Below are 17,565 nucleotides of genomic sequence, written 5' to 3' on the forward strand. Positions count from 1 at the left end.
AAATCCTATGATCTAAGAAGATTCCCATTGAAGAACCAGTTAAATGTTAATCTCTGAATGATATTTGCTGCCATACACTCTGTGAACATGCCTATGACAGCGCTTGGGCTGCAATGATAAGGGATGCTTGAGACGATCCCAAATGTGTGCTTATGTGATATCAGAAGCAGAGGCAACTTCCAGTGCTTGCTCACACATAGCCAGTGACAAAGGGCAGACCCACATCAGAACATAATGCACGGTGGGTAGTAATGAAGATCCTGGTAAGAACACAAGTATGAACAGATAAGTCCCTCCTGCAGGGACTCGCCAAGAGTTCACAGGAAGCAAAGAACCCAAAAGGCAAGGCTAGAGGTCTGTGTTCTGCATGCAGACAGTGGACATCAAGCTGTGAATTAGACTCCTGCTTCTACTGTGACAAATTGTTACAGATTTAGTGACTTAAAAACAGATGTATTATTTGGGAGTTTTCTAAGTCGTAAATCTAAAATTGAGCAGGAGATGTCCTTTCACTATATCCACAACTTTTCCAATTTCTAGGGCTATCTATGTTCCTTGGCTCAGGGATCTCTTTCAGAAATATGTTCACTTCAACCTCTGCTCCTCCATCCTCATGTCTTTTCATCCTCTGAGGAGTGGAATTTGGGATTCAGATCAAGAGTACAGTAGATGTTCTACTCTACTATTTGTACTGGGTTCTATCTCCAGTACAAATAAATAAAATTCTCAGTTTTCACATTTGTCAAATCTTTTTTGCCATGTAAGGCAGCATGGCCCACCTTCTGGGGATTTGAAGTAAACATCCTTAAATGGATATTATTTTGCTTGTCATAAGCAGATAGATACAGGTCTCACAAAGAATGGAAAATAAACATGAAGTTGTTTGTGAAATAATAGGAACTGGAAAGCTTGCTGGTTTTCAATTTATATAATACTATCCTTTATATCTTTTTTTCAATAGTGAGTTCATGTCGGTTCTGGAGGAAGCTTTGGTTGAGTCAGTCCATCAAGAGGGACAGGAAGTTTCTGAAGAGGATGTAGCTTACTTATCCAGAAAAATGCTAGATGTTGAAACAGACATATGCCACCAGAATGCATTATTATCCTCTCTTTGATTAGAGGATTAGTGACCTCCAAACTTCATTATATTTCTAAAGGAAACTTTCTTCTTGTCCATAATTAAATTTGTCATTAATCTAGGGCATTTTTTCCTTAAAATAAAATAGTAGGGCTTTCAGCCATATGAAATACTGTGATTCATTTTTTTATTTAAATTTGGTGAATGACCACAACACAATATGCACCAAGACTATAATATTTGGGCCTTCTTTTAGGGCGGCATTTTGGAAGTATTAAATTTCATTTTCTATATTTTCCTTTCTTTCATTACTATCAATATCTTTCCATTGTTTATCTGGAATAAAATTGAAATTCTTACAAAATAAAATTTTATTTGACATAAGTAAATAGCACCCACTCTGCAAATGATGCTTTAAAAATAAGGAAAGACACAATTTCTTATATTAATGAATTCAGATCTCTTGCATTTGAGTCATAGTTTTGATGGCTAATTTTTATAGAACATTGGGAAAAAATTAACATATGCACATAGGTTTCCACAGAGGCTTAGATAAGGACAACTGACATCATAAAACAAAGTGGATGAGACTGGAGATAAAGTATGTTACACGAACTGACCTAGTCTCAGGTATTCTATCTGCTCTCTCATTTGTGGCTGCTTGATTTTGTATTGTTACATAAAATCATATATGTCTGTCTGTCTGTCTGTCTGTCTGTATGTATGACATGAAGCTAGAAGGAAAAGAGAAAGATGTGAAGGGTTCAGATTGAGGAGTATGAAGAACATCCTCTAAACATGTGTGGAAGTTTTAAAACATAAATACATTTTAAACCATTTGCACCCATCCCTGACCTAACTCAATCCCCCAATTTCTAATGTTGAGAATTAAGAGATGCACTTGGAGTCAAGTAGTATATAAAGTATAAACAGAGGCTTAAACAGAGGCAGATTGGAACGTGAATCCAGTCTCTCTAATGACTCCTCTTTTGTAAACATCTTCTAATAGAACTGTTCTTTTTATTATTACACAGTACAGCATGGTGCTGAATCAGAAGGGAAATGCATTACCAAAGCCACACATCTTAGTAGAAAAGTTTTTTCTTAAATCTCTCTGCTTTGAGGATGGCCTTGCATGACAACAATGGGAGGGGGAGACCCTTCGTCCTGGGAGGTTTGATGTCCCAGAGTAGGGGGATGCTGGAGCAGTGGAGCAGGAGAATGTATGTGTATGAGGGGAGCACCATCCTAGAGGCAAAAGGGAGGGGGAGGGCAAATGTGGGATGGGTGTTGGCAAAGTGGTAACCCAAAAGTGGGATATCATGAGATGGGGGCGGGGGAGGTTGGTGGAGGGGGTAACCAGGAAGTGGGATATCATTTGAGGTGTAAAGGAATGAAATGATTAATAATAATAATAATAACAACAATAAAATCTTTCTGCTCTTTGTCCAACAGGGTTTCAATTCTTTGCTATCATTGGTGTGTGTGTATGTGTGTGTGTGTGTGTGTGTGTGTATGATTCATAGGTGTTTCTACATTTGTGTATCTTCATGTGTGTGTGTCTTTGTGTGTGTTTATGTGACTTCATGTGTGTACATGTATGTGCACATGTATACATTTCTTTTATAAACACCTTTCCTGTGGAATTGTATCATAACAGAGCCTTTCTGTCTTCATGAACTAGATGCAACAATCATCAGGTTGCATATATTGTCAATATAGAGGATTTTAGTCTAATAATGGTTCTAGAGTTTAAAGAAAGGCTTTAATTAGAACAACTGTCTACTCCCATCTCAGCTTGTATAATTTTGAAGTTAACAGTTACTGCATTAGAGTTTTAAATTATTTGCTAAGTTTTTTTTTGTTATATTGCCATTTGATGATTAGCCCCCAAATGACAAACATTTCAATTTTTATTTTATAGGTGAAAAGCAACTTCCTGCTCTCTACTCAGAAACTTCTTCATACTAGACTCTAAAGCCCTGTGTTTTATCCTATAGACTGTGGAGCACTTTGCCATATTCACCTTCTCTTTCTAACTGTTGACCTCTGTTCCCCACCACCAAGTGCTTCATCTGAGGTCTTTACTTGAGATCTTTCTTGCTTGTTTAAGAATTCATGCTTGGGCAGGGTCACAAATCCCTTCGGTCGGCACCAGCACCGGGTCACATTGGGCTCGGGGTCAGCAGACACCACCAAGGTCCCTAGAAGACCACCTGTGAGTGGAACACAAATTCTGTTCCATTCCAACGGCATGGGACCTGAGACAGCATTAGGGAAGCAGAAAACCCAGCCTGACCAGGGTCACAAATCCCAGTCAGCACCAGCACCGTGTCACCTTGGGTGCAGAGTCAGCGGACACCCAGAAGGTCCCTAGAGGACAGCTTCTGAGGCAGACCCCTTTTCGGGTTCCAGACATCCGAGCACCTTCCCTGCCAGAGGAGAGGTGCCACCGGGCCTGGGAGGGCTTTGCCTGAGCACCTGGGGGAGCCATCTTGGTTCCCGGATCCCACTGAGAGTAGTCTGCACAGCTGAGAGTGTGGACTACAGAAGTTAACAGCTTCTGGGACATGCCCTGTTTCAGGCCTTCATCTTCTGCCATGAGGCATGTCTGAATGCCAGATATCTGTGCACCTTCCCTACAAGAGGAGAGCTTGCTACAGAGAGTGCTCTAACCACTGGAACTCAGGAGAGAGCTACTCTCCTAGGTCTGCTGATAGAGGCTAACAGAATCACGAAAGGAACTAGCTCTAACCAGAGACAACTATAACAAAGAACTCCAGAGATTACCAGATGGTTAAAGGCAAATGTAGGAATCTTACTAACAGAAACCAAGACCACCCACGTTCATCAGAACCCAGCACTCCCACCTCAGCCAGTCCTGGGCACCCTAACACACCCGAAATGCTAGACCCGGATTTAAAAGCATATCTCATGATGATGGTAGAGGATATCAAGAAGGACTATAATAACTCACTTAAAGAAATACAGGAGAATACTGCTAAAGAGTTACAAGTCCTTAAAGAAAAACAGGAAAACACAACCAAACAGGTAATGGAGATGAACAAAACCATACTAGACATAAAAAGGGAAGTAGACACAATAAAGAAAACCCAGAGGGAGGCAATGCTGGAGATAGAAATCCTAGGAAAGACATCTGGAACCATAGATGCAAGCATCAGCAACAGAATACAAGAGATGGAAGAGAGAATCTCAGGTGCAGAAGATTCCATAGAGAACAATGGCACACCAATCAAAGAAAATGCAAAATGCAAAAAGATCCTACCTCAAAACATCCAGGAAATCCAGGACACAATGAGAAGACCAAACCTATGGATAATAGGAGTAGATGAGAATGATTTTCAACTTAAAGGACCAGCAAATATCTTCAACAAAATTATAAAAGAAAACTTCCCAAACCTAAAGAAAGAGATGTCCATGAATGTATAAGAAGCCTACAAAACTCCAAATAGACTGGACCAGAAAAGCAATTCCTCTCGACACATAATAATCAGAACAACAAATGCACTAAATAAAGATAGAATATTAAAAGGAGTATGGGAAAAAGGTCAAGTAACATATAAAGGCAGGCCTATCAGAATTACACCAGGTTTTTCCACAGAGACTATGAAAGCCAGACGATCCTGGACAGATGTTATACAGATACTAACAGAACACAAATGCCAGCCCAGGCTACTATACCCAGCAAAACTTTCAATTACTATAGATGGAGAAACCAAAGTATTCCATGACAAAACCAAATTCACACAATATATTTCTACAAATCTATCCGTTCAAAAAATAATAAGAAAAAAAATACAAGGACAGAAACTATGCCCTAGAAAAGCAAGAAAAGAATCCTGCAACAAACCTAAAAGAAAACAGCCCCAAGACAGAATGCTAACTATAACAACAAAAATAATTGGAAGCAACAATTACTTTTCCTTAATATCTCTTAATATCAATGGATTCAACTCCCCAATAAGAGGACATAGACTAACAGACTGGCTACACTTACAGGACCCAACATTTTGCTGCTTACAGGAAACTCATCTCAGGGAAAAAGACACACTATCTCAGAGTGAAAGACTGGAAAACAATTTTCCAAGCAAATGGTCTGAAGAAACAAGCTGGAGTAGCCATTTTAATATCTAATAAAAATGACTTCCAACCCAAAGTTATCAAAAAAGACAAGGAGGGGCACTTCATACTCATCAAAGGTAAAATCTTCCAAGAGGAACTCTCAATTCTGAATATCTATGCTCCAAATGCAAGGGCAGCCACATTCATTAAAGACACTTTAGTAAAGCTCAAAGCACACATTGCACCTCACACAATAATAGTGGGAGACTTCGACACACCACTATCATCAATGGACAGATCATGGAAACAGAAACTAAACAGGGACACAGTGAAACTGACAAAAGTTATGAAACAAAAGGATTTAACAAATATCTACAGAACATTTTATCCCAAAACAAAAGGATATACCATCTTCTCAGAACCACATACCTTCTCCAAAATTGACCATATAATTGGTCACAAAACAGGCATCAACAGATACAAAAATATTAAAATTATCCCATGCATCCTATCAGATCACCATGGATTAAGGCTGATCTTCATTAACAACATAAATAATAGGAAGCCAACGTTCATGTAAAAACTGAACAACACTCTTCTCAATGATACCTTGGTCAAGGAAGGAATAAAGAGAGAAATTAAAGACTTTTTAGAGTTTAATGAAAATGAAGCCACAACATACCCAAACTTATGGGACACAATGAAAGCATTTCTAAGAGGAAAACTCATAGCTCTGAGTGCCTCCAAAAAGAAACTAGAGAGAGCACACACTAGCAGCTTGACAACACACCTAAAAGCTCTAGAACAAAAGGAAGCAAATTCACCCAAGAGGAGTAGATGGCAGGACATAATCAAACTCAGGGGTGAAATCAACCAAGTGGAAACAAGAAGAACTATTCAAAGAGTCAACCAAAAGAGGAGCTGGTTCTTTGAGAAAATCAACAAGATAGATAAACCCTTAGCCAGACTCACTAGAGGGGACAGGGACAGAATCCCAATTAACAAAATCAGAAATGAAAAGGGAGACATAACAACAGATTCTGAAGAAATCCATAACACCATCAGATCCTTCTACAAAAGGCTATACTCAACAAAACTGGAGAAATTGGATGAAATGGACAAATTTCTAGACAGATACCAGGTACGAAAGTTAAATCAGGATCAGGTTAATGATCTAAACAGTACTATATCCCCTAAAGAAATAGAAGCAGTCATTAATAGTCTCCCAACCAAAAAAATGCCCAGGACTAGATGGGTTTTGTGCAGAGTTCTATCACACCTTCAAAGAAGATCTAATTCCAGTTCTTCACAAACTATTGCACAAAATAGAAGCAGAAGGTACTTTACCCAATTCATTCTATGAAGCCACAATTACTCTGATACCTCAACCACAGAAAGACCTAACAAAGATAGAGAAATTTGGACCAAATTCCCTTATGAATATCGATGCAACAATACTCAATAAAATTCTCGCTACCCGAATCCAAGAACACATCAAAATAATCATCCGTCCTGACAAAGTAGGTTTCATTCCAGGGATGCAGGGATAGTTTAATATACAGAAATCCATCAACATAATGCACGATATAAACAAATGCAAAGACAAAAACGACATGATAATCTCGTTAGATATGGAGAAAGCATTTGACAAAATCCAATATCCATTCATGATAACAGTCTTTAAAAGATCAGGAATTCAAGTTTCATACTTCAACATAATGAAAGCAATATATAGCAAACCAGTAGCCAACATCAAATTAAGTGGTGAGAAGCTGGAAGGCTGCCTACTTTCTCCATACCTATTCAACATAGTATTTGAAGTCCTATCCAGAGCAATTCGACAACAAATGGAGATCAAGGGGATACAATTTGGAAAGGAAGAAGTCAAAATATCACTTTTTGCAGATGATATGATAGTATATATAAGTGACCCTAAAAATTCCACCAGAGAACACCTAAACCTGATAATCAGCTTCAGTGAAGTAGCTGGATATAAAATTAACTCAAACAAGTCAATGGCCTTTCTCTGCACAAAGAATAAACAGGCTGAGAAAGAAATTAGGGAAACAACACCCTTTGCAATAGTCACAAATAATATAAAATACCTTGGCGTGACTCTAACTAAGGAAGTGAAAGATCTGTATGATAAGATCTTGAAGTCTCTGAAGAAAGAAATCAAAGAAGGTCACAGAAGATCGAAAGATCTCCCATGCTCATGGATTGGCAGGATCAACATTGTAAAAATGACTATCTTGCCAAAAGCAATCTACAGATACAATGCGATCCCCATCAAAATTCCAACTCAATTCTTCAATGAATTAGAAAGGGCAATTTGCAAATTCATCTGGAATAACAAAAAACCTAGGATAGCAAAAACTCTTTTCAATGATAAAAGAAGCTCTGGTGGAATCACCATTGTACTATAGTGCAATTGTGATAAAAACTGCATGGCACTGGTATAGCGACAGACAAGTAGACCAATGGAATATAATTGAAGACCCAGAAATGAACCCACACACCTATGGTAACTTGAACTTTGACAAGGGAACTAAAACCATCCAGCGGAAAAAAGATAGCATTTTCAACAAATGGTGCTGGCATAACTGATGGTTATCATGTAGAAGAATGAGAATTGATCCATTCCTATCACCTTGTACTAAGGTCAAGTCTAAGTGGATTAAGGAACTCCACATAAAACCAGAGACAGTGAAACTTATAGAGGAGAAAGTGGGGAAAAGCCTTGAAGATATGGGTACAGGAGGAGAATTCCTGAATAGAACAGCAATGTCTTATGCTGTAAGATCAAGAATCGATAAATGGGACCTCATAAAGTTGCAAAGCTTCTGCAAGGCAAAAGACAACGTCAATAAGACAAAAAGACCACCAACAGATTGGGAAAGGATCTTTACCTATCCTAAATCAGATAGGGGACTAATATCCAATGTATATAAAGAACTCAAGAAGGTGGACTCCAGAAAATCAAATAACCCCATTAAAAAATGGGGCTCAGAGCTAAACATAGAATTCTCACCTGAGGAATACCGAATGGCTGAGAAGCACCTGAAAAAAATGTTCAGCATCCTTAATCATCAGGGAAATGCAAATCAAAACAACTCTGAGATTCCACCTCACACCAGTCAGAATGACTAAGATCAAATATTCAGGTGACAGCAGATGCTGGCAAGGATGTGGAGAAAGAGGAACACTCCTCCATTGTTGGTGGGATTGCAAGCTTGTACAACCACTCTGGAAATTAGTCTGGAGGTTCCTCAGAAAATTGGACATAGTACTACTGGAGAATCCTGCAATACCTCTCCTGGGCATATATCCAGAAGATGTCCCAACCGGTAAGAAAGGCACATGCTCCACTATGTTCATAACAGTCTTATTTATAATAGACAGATGCTGGAAAGAACCCAGATGTCCCTCAACAGAGGAATGGATACAAAAAAATGTGGCATATTTTCACAATGGAGTACTACTCTGCTATTAAAAAGAATGATTTTATGAAATTTCTAGGCAAATGGATGGACCTGGAGGGTATCATACTGAGTGAGGTAATACAATCACAAAAGAACTCACATGATATATTCTCACTGATAAGTGGATATTAACCCAGAAACTTAGAATACCCAAGTTACAAGTTGCAAAACACATGAAACTGAAGAAGAACAAAGACCAAAGTGTGGTCACTTTGCTCCTTCTTAGAATTGGGAACAAAACACCTATGGAAGGAGTTACAGAGACAAAGTTTGGAGCTGAGATGAAAGGATGGACTATCTAGAGACTGCCATACCTGGGGATCCATCTCATAATCAGCCTCCAAATGCTGACACCATTGCATACACTAGCAAGATTTTGCTGAAAGGACCCAAATATAGCTGTCTCTTTTGAGGCTATGCCGGGCCCTAACAAACACAGAAGTGGATGGTCACAGTCAGCTATTGGATGGATGACAGGGCCCCCAATGGAGAAGTTAGAGAAAGTACCCAAGGAGCTAAAGGGATCTGCAACCCTATAGGTGGAACAACAATATGAACTGACCAGTACCCGCTGGAGCTCATGTCTCTAGCTGCATATGTATCAGAAGATGGCCTAGTTGGCCATCATTGGAAAGAGAGTCCCCTTGGTCTTGCAAACTTTATATGCCTCAGTACAGGGGAACACCAGGGCCAAGGAGTGGGAGTGGGTGTGTAGGGGAGTGGGGGGAGTGTATGGGGGAATTTTGGGATAGCATTGGAAATGTAAATGAAGAAAATACATAATAAATTAAAAAAGGAAAATAAAAGAATTCATGCTTGATACCATTAATTAGCAAAAAACATAAAAATAAAACAACATCAATAATAAAACAAAATAAAACAACAACAACAACAACAACAACAACAAAACCCCCAGGAGGCTGACTAATTCATACGTCCTAAGGGAGACATTAGCACTGATATTCTGCAAAATCATAATAGTATTAAAATGCCCCCTAAATTCTTATGTTTATACACATAAGTTATTACATCTCTCAGTCCTCGTAAGAAGATGTATATATATGTGTGTGTATATGTATATATATAGGTATATATATATATATATAAATATATATGTGCAAATATATATATTTATATGCATATATATGTATATATTTAGTGGCTCGACATTACTATAGAAGTTCACAACTGGTCAATGTACAGAATACAAGAGACTATGGAGTGCTCATCTCTTGATGGAATATACATTGCATACCCTTTGAGAAGGGTTCAGGAATCATTTTAGAAAAGAAGGCAAAAACACTGGAAGAGCTGTAGCAAGATAATATTGGTTGGACACACATACCTGTTGCATACTCAGGAAGCCCCATTCCTATCTGAACTATTAGTAATTGATGGCATCTAGGGAGATAGAGGGTCACTTTTCTTCAGGCACGTGTCTGCTGAGAGGTTACCCATCCTCAAGTAGATGTTCTTACATCCATGTATGTACAGGTAGCAATAAGAAGTAGACTCAGTGATGAAAAAAGGATGCATGAAATTGGGAGAAAATAGTGATGGGGACAGGGATGTGTTGGTTAGTCTTATAGAAAGCTTGCATAAGCTAGTGTCATTTGGAAGGAAAAACTCTCAATTGCGAAAATGTCTCTGTAAGATTACCCTATAGGCAAATCTATGGGAAATTGACCTGATTATTGACTGGTTTGGATTGTGTAATCCTGGGCAAGTAGTCTTGAGTTGTATAAGGAAACAGGCTGGGTAAATCATGAGGAACAAGCCAGTAAGCAGCACCCTTCCATGGCTTCTTCTTCGGTTCCTGCCTTCAGGTTCCTGCCTTGAGTTCCTGCCTTGACTTCCCTCAGTGAAAGAATGTGATCTGAGAATTGTAAGCTGAAAGACTCTACTCCTTGTTTTTGGTCATAGTGTTTTATCACAGCAATAGAAAACCTGACTATGACAGGGAAGGAATTGGAAGGGAGAATGGTGGTAGCGGATTTGATCAACACACATTATATACATGTATGGTATTATCAAACTAAGAAATAAATACAAGAAGTATAAAGGTAACTAGTCATACATTTACATCAATTTTTAAAATAAAAAATTGACTAAAAGGGAGCTAACAATTTAAATATAATGAAGCTGCACAATGCATATTTTATAGTTTTCTTAGAAAACTATTGTTTTATGAAACTGTATTTCCCTAGAAAACAAAAAAGACATTCCCAAAATTTCTTACGTGTACTTTTTGTGAGGCAGTATAGAATGATGAAGGACTTTTGGCTGAATGTTTGACAGAGAATACTAAATATACTTCTCAGAGTTGAATGATTTATAAAGTATGTAGCTTAAAATATTTAATAAATTAAACCATAACACTGTTCAACCATAAAAAAAAGATGTTTCAAGGCCACTTGTGCCACAACCATAGTGCTTCTACCCCATGTGATTAAATAGCCACTCTTCACTCAGACCCTCAGTCCTGCATCTTTACTTTTTAGTATTGTGATATAGGTTGGTGGAAAGGATCTAAGACCTACCCTTTACATACCTATAACTCATCATCAATGTTGCCTTGGAATATTATACATGTCCATCTTTCATTCAAAATACTGAAGGTTTCAGTAAGTGAGGCACGTTTCCACTGGAAGGCACTAGGACAAGTTCCTCTTTTAAATCAACACAAATCCAAGTTATTTACATTTTTCACCATGGATTTTCCAAAATTTGTATGCATCTTCAACAATAAAAGCTTTCTCCCTGATAGAAGAGTTGAGTGCCCATGGCAGGGATCTCTCAGCTCTCTGTGTCTATCTTCAGACGTCTGCTAGACAGAGAAAGCTTATTAAAACCAGAGAATGTCCTGCCAAGCAGAACAGGAGAAAGATGAGTAGCTAAAACCCCATGACAGAGTTAGCAACTGGGAGACCAAAGGATAGTCTAAGGCAACAGCTTTTCTTACAAAAATATGAAGAGGCCATTGTCAGGTACCACAAAATATTCAGGCTGCTTTAAATGTCCCATAACTCACCACCAAGCAATGATTCTCATATTACTAGTTCAAATGCTTTCTTCTAACAAACCTTTTAAGACTCTTACAGGTTGACTTGACCTGATGGCAAATTTCCTCAGAGAGGGTAAGGATATAAATAATGCATTTGAAAATATATTTCATTCTGATCTCCCATAAATTATTATTTCTTTAGGAACATGCATTTTAAATGAGCAAGAATGAAAATTTAAAGATATTTTAAATGATTGGTCATTAAAATAAAAATTGTATTCCTTTCATTTGAGGTCACCAACTTTTCTCATAATAAAATGGAAATTTCTAGTAAGTAGTTCTCACTTCCTTTCCTACAAAGTGAAATGGGAAACAAACTGGTACCATACTCTTTGCCCTTTCACATTTTTTTATTGGAAAGAAAATGATAAGAACCAATTCAATTATCTCTTGTGCATAAGAAAGGTACTGGTTATTTTGAAGGTATTTCTTTGGTGATTTGAAGATTCTCAAAATCTAAGAGATTCAGCAATCTAAGAGAGACAATAGCAGTTCATGTAAAAATGTGATTGATTCTAGTTTTGTTTGTTTGTGCATGTGTATATGTGCACCTAAGTAAAAGTGCCCTTGGAGATCAGAAGAGGGCATTGGATCTCCCCTGGGGTTGGTGTTACAGGTGGTTGGGAATCACCTGCTGTGAGTACTGTGATCTGAACTAGAATCCTCTGCAAAAAGCAGCAAATACTCTTAATGCGGAGTCATCTCTCCAGCCCCAAGAGAAGATCTTATGAAGTAGAAAGTGTGTGATTCAGAAATGTTTGACTCCTCGTGTGACTTCAGAAATGTTTGTAAATTTTCAAATACAAATTTATTTTGATATATTTCAATATTAGTGACCTATAAAGGCATGAAGAATAAAATCTCGAGAGGTTAAGTCTTCAATATTTTTTGCAAGGCTCGCTGGTACAAGGAAGTAGTGTGTATAACAGTTTGGAGGTTGACTTTTGGTATTTGGCAATTGAGCTCTGGCAAAGTATTCAGTTTGCATATTTCTCTATCAGCTAGAGAAACACTGGCCTACTATCCTTGAGAAAGCTTTGCTTGCTCTAGATAAATGATGGACGAAGTTGAAATAAAGGTAGACCAACTTTCTATAGGTAAGGGAACATAAGAATGCCAACCTCATCATTTACATCACAGAGAACACATTTCTAGTTACCCAATCAAAAAGTCAACCTAGAAGATCTAAATGCAAAAGTCTACAGCATGATCCTGGCAGGCACACAAAACCAGTAGTAATTTTTCTGAAATAATTTCACATAAATAATTGGTTAATCAAGCCTTATAGCACCAATAAAGCTACAAAAAACATCGAGTTGACACAAAATCACCCTAGAAAACAGTTGCCATCAACAGATCTGGGGAGATCAAACAATGATGTGAGGATTATGAGATGCTGGAATCATGCTGGTGAGTGCAGGCTGAAGATCTAGGACACAAGGTCAAAAAAGCTTAGTACACCTAGCTGCTGGTACCCTGGAACCCCGAAGAGGAGCTGCAACTCAAGAGGTCTAAGATTGGCCACTGCTTAATCATATTGCTGCCTAGCAGAGTGCTGATATAAATGACTGCAAAGTAGAACCAAACATTGATGGGGAAGTAGAGAGTCCTTGATGCAGAGGCACTTATAAAACACAGGATGCAAATTTCTTTCTCTTTCCTTCTGATCCTCCTGCAATGTGCAATGTGATGAAAAGGGCACACATTGACACATAGAGAATATGTGCAGCGAATCAGCATCCTAGAAAACACAAGGACCAGGAGCTAAAAGATGGCAGACTAAAGCTGACACACCCATTGATTCCAACAGTGACAGGACTTGGGTAGGGACAGAGTGATCCAGCCTGTCATGCTGCTGTGGTTCAGGATTTTGAAGGTGGAGTGACTCTGCTCTGCTTTTCATAGCACTTGATGAGACTGACAGGGTAGTTTTCTTCCACTCACCAACAGTTCTTACAGCTAACTCATACTTTAATATGTGTTTGACTTTTTAAAATCTGTTTTTGTGTTAAACTCTTGCTGATCTATGAACTAAATAGCCCAACTCATGTGTCTTTTACCTTTTTCCAATCTGGTATCTCCTATACTGAGTCCATCCCAGTATAGGAAGTTACTTGGTTTTCCTTATAATCATGACTGAGATTCAAAAAGCTGATGATAGCAAGGATATTACCTTTTCCTCCACGTTGTTGGGCAACAACATAAATGTTCTTGAAAAAAAGAAAATAGTTCTATTTCTTATTTATTTATGAATCTGTCTAGAGACCTGATTCTGAGGCCATGGGTTAAAGAAACAGTACAGCTTATATACTGGTTTAGAAACCATGATAGAGATCTGGAGAAAGCATGCTTGATACAAAGTATAAGACATGACCAAGGCTTGATGACAACAGTAAGTCACCTTAAATTTAAGATAGACCAACCTCAGGCATGGCAGAGCACACTCTGCTCTGAATCAGAAGGTGTGTGTTGAAATGTGAAGCCTACTGTGTTTCAAGTCCCTTAAGTGAATGCTGGAGTCATAATTTTTTTGACAATCCATAAGGAAAATGTTTTTCAAATATATTGTGGAGTCAGTGACACAGAGATGAATTTAAAGTAACATAAGTGGTTAATAATTATTAATTAAGATTTACTTATTTATTTTATGTATTAATGAGTATACTGTTGCTCTCTTCAGACACACCAAAAGAGGACTTTGGATCCCATTACAGATGGTTGTAAGCCACCATGTGGGTGCTGGGAATTGAACTCAGGACCTCTGGAAGAGCAGTCAGTGCTCTCGACCCCTGAGACACTATTGCATATGCCAGAAAGATTTTGCTGACAGCACCCTGACATAGTTCTCTCTTGTGAGGCTATGCTAATGCCTGGCAAATACAGAAGTGGATGCTCACAGTCATCTACTGGATGGAATATAGGGCCCCTAATGAAGGAGCTATGGAAAGTACCCAAGGAGCTAAAGGGGTGTGCAACCCTATAGGAAGAACAACAATATGAACTAACCAGTACCCCCCTGATCTGTGTCTCTAGTTGCATATGCAGCAGAGGATGGCCTAGTTGGCCATCAATGGGAGGAGAGGCCCTTGGTATTGCAAAGATCATATGCCCCAGTACAGGCAAATGCCAGGGCCAGGAAGCAGGAGTGGGTAGGTTGGGAGCAGGGCGGGAGGAGGGTATAGGGGGCTTTGGGGATAGCATTTGAAATGTAAATGAAGAAAATATCTAATAAAAATGCCTTAATAAAAATAATTATTAATTAACATAAAGTTATAGGGAATCATAATTGGAATTATAATGTGTTCATAAAGCATGGCTACTAGAAATTGTGTTATATTATATAGCTATTTTAATCTATTTTTTTTAATTTTTAATATTTTTATTACATATTTTCCTCAGTTACATTTCCAATGCTATCCCAAAAGTCCCCCATACCGCCCCCCACTTCCCTACCCACCCATTCCCATTCTTTTGGCCCTGGCATTCCCCCTATATTGGGGCATATAAAGTTTGCAAGTCCAATGGGCCTCTCTTTCCAATGATGGCCAACTAGGCCATCTTTTGATACATATGCAGCTAGAGACAAGAGCTCCGGGGTTCTGGTTAGTACATCATGTTGTTCCAACAATAGGGTTGCAGATCCCTTTAGCTCCTTGGGTACTTTCTCTAGCTTCTCCATTGGGAGCCCTGTGATACATCCAATAGCTGACTGTGAACATCCACTCCTGTGTTTGCTAGGCCCCAGCATCGTCTCACATGAGACAGCTATATTTGGGTCCTTTCAGCAAAATCTTGCTAGTGTATGCAATGGTGTCAGCGTTTAGAAGCTGCTTATGGGAAGGATCCCTGGATACGGCAGTCTCTAAATGGTCCATCCTTTCATCACAGCTACGGACTTTGTCTCTGTAACTCCTTCCCTGGGTGTTTTGTTCCCAATTCTAAGAAGGGGCACAGTGTCCACACTTTGGCCTTCATTCTTCTTGAGTTTCATGCGTTTAGTAAATTGTATCTTATATCTTGGGTATACTAGTTTTGGGCTAATATCCACTTATCAGTGAATACATATTGTGTGAGTTCTTTTGTGATTGTGTTACTTCACTCAAGATGATGCCCTCCAGGTCCATCCATTTGGCTAGGAATTTCATAAATTCATTCTTTTTAATAGCTGAGTAGTACTCCATTGTGTAAATGTACCATAATTTCTGTATCCATTCCTCTGTTGAGGGACATCTGGGTTCTTTCCAGCTTCTGGCTATTATAAATAGGGCTGCTATGAACATAGTGGAGCATGTGTCCTTTTTACTGGTTGGGACATCTTCTGGATATATGCCCAGGAGAGGTATTGCTGGATCCTCCGGTAGTACTATGTCCAATTTTCTGAGGAACCGCCAAACTGATTTCCAGAGTGGTTGTACAAGCTTGCAATCCCACCAACAATGGAGGAGTGTTCCTCTTTCTCCACATCCTCGCCAGCATCTGCTGTCACCTGAATTTTTGATCTTAGCCATTCTGACTGGTGTGAGGTGGAATCTCAGGGTTGTTTTGATTTGCATTTCCCTGATGATTAAGGATGTTGAACATTTTTTCAGGTGCTTCTCTGCCATTCGGTATTCCTCAGGTGAGAATTCTTTGTTCAGTTCTGAGCCCCATTTTTTTAATGGGGTTATTTGACTTTCTGGAGTCCACCTTCTTGAGTTCTTTATATATATTGGATATTAGTCCCTTATCTGATTTAGGATAGGTGAAGATCCTTTCCCAATCTGTTGGTGGTTTTTTTGTCTTATTGATGGTGTCTTTAGCCTTGCAGAAGCTTTGCAGTTTCATGAGGTCCCACTTGTCAATTCTCAATCTTACAGCACAAGCCATTACTGTTCTATTCAAGAATTTTTCCCCTGTGCCCATATCTTCAAGGCTTTTCCCCACTTTCTCCTCTATAAGTTTCAGTGTCTCTGGTTTTATGTGAAGTTCCTAGATCCACTTAGACTTGACCTTAGTACAAGGAGATAGGAATGGATCGATTCGCATTCTTCTACATGTTAACAACCAGTTGTGCCAGCACCATTTGTTGAAGATGCTGTCTTTCTTCCACTGGATGTTTTTAGCTCCCTTGTCGAAGATCAAGTGACCGTAGGTGTGTGGGTTCATTTCTGGGTCTTCAATTCTATTCCATTGGTCTATTTGTCTGTCACTATACCAGTACCATGCAGTTTTTGTCACACTTGCTCTGTAGTAGAGCTTTAGGTCCAGCATGGTGATTCCACCAGAGGTTCTTTTATCCTTGAGAAGAGTTTTAGCTATCCTAGGTTTTTTGTTATTCCAGATGAATTTGCAGATTGCACTTTCTAATTCGTTGAAGAATTGATTTGGAATTTTGATGGGGATTGCATTGAATCTGTAGATTGCTTTTGGCAAGATAGCCATTTTTACAATGTTGATCCTGCCAATCCATGAGCATGGGAGATCTTTCCATCTTCTGAGATCTTCTAGAATTTCTTTCTTCAGAGACTTGAAGTTTTTATTATACAGATCTTTCACTTCCTTAGTTAGAGTCACGCCAAGATATTTTATATTATTTGTGACTATTGAGAAGGGTGTTGTTTCCCTAATTTCTTTCTCAGCCTGTTTATTCTTTGTGTAGAGAAAGGCCATTGATTTGTTTGAGTTAATTTTATATCCAGCTACTTCGCCGAAGCTGTTTATCAGGCTTAGGAGTTCTCTGGTGAAATTTTTAGGGTCACTTATATATACTATCATATCATCTGCAAAAAGTGATATTTTGACTTCATCTTTTCCAATTTGTATCCCTTTGATCTCCTTTTGTTGTCGAATTGCTCTGGCTAGGACTTCAAGTACAATGT

This window comes from Mus caroli, unplaced genomic scaffold (genome assembly GCF_978045245.1).
Source record: "Mus caroli unplaced genomic scaffold, Mus_caroli_1 scaffold_13, whole genome shotgun sequence".
Taxonomy (NCBI): domain Eukaryota; kingdom Metazoa; phylum Chordata; class Mammalia; order Rodentia; family Muridae; genus Mus; species Mus caroli.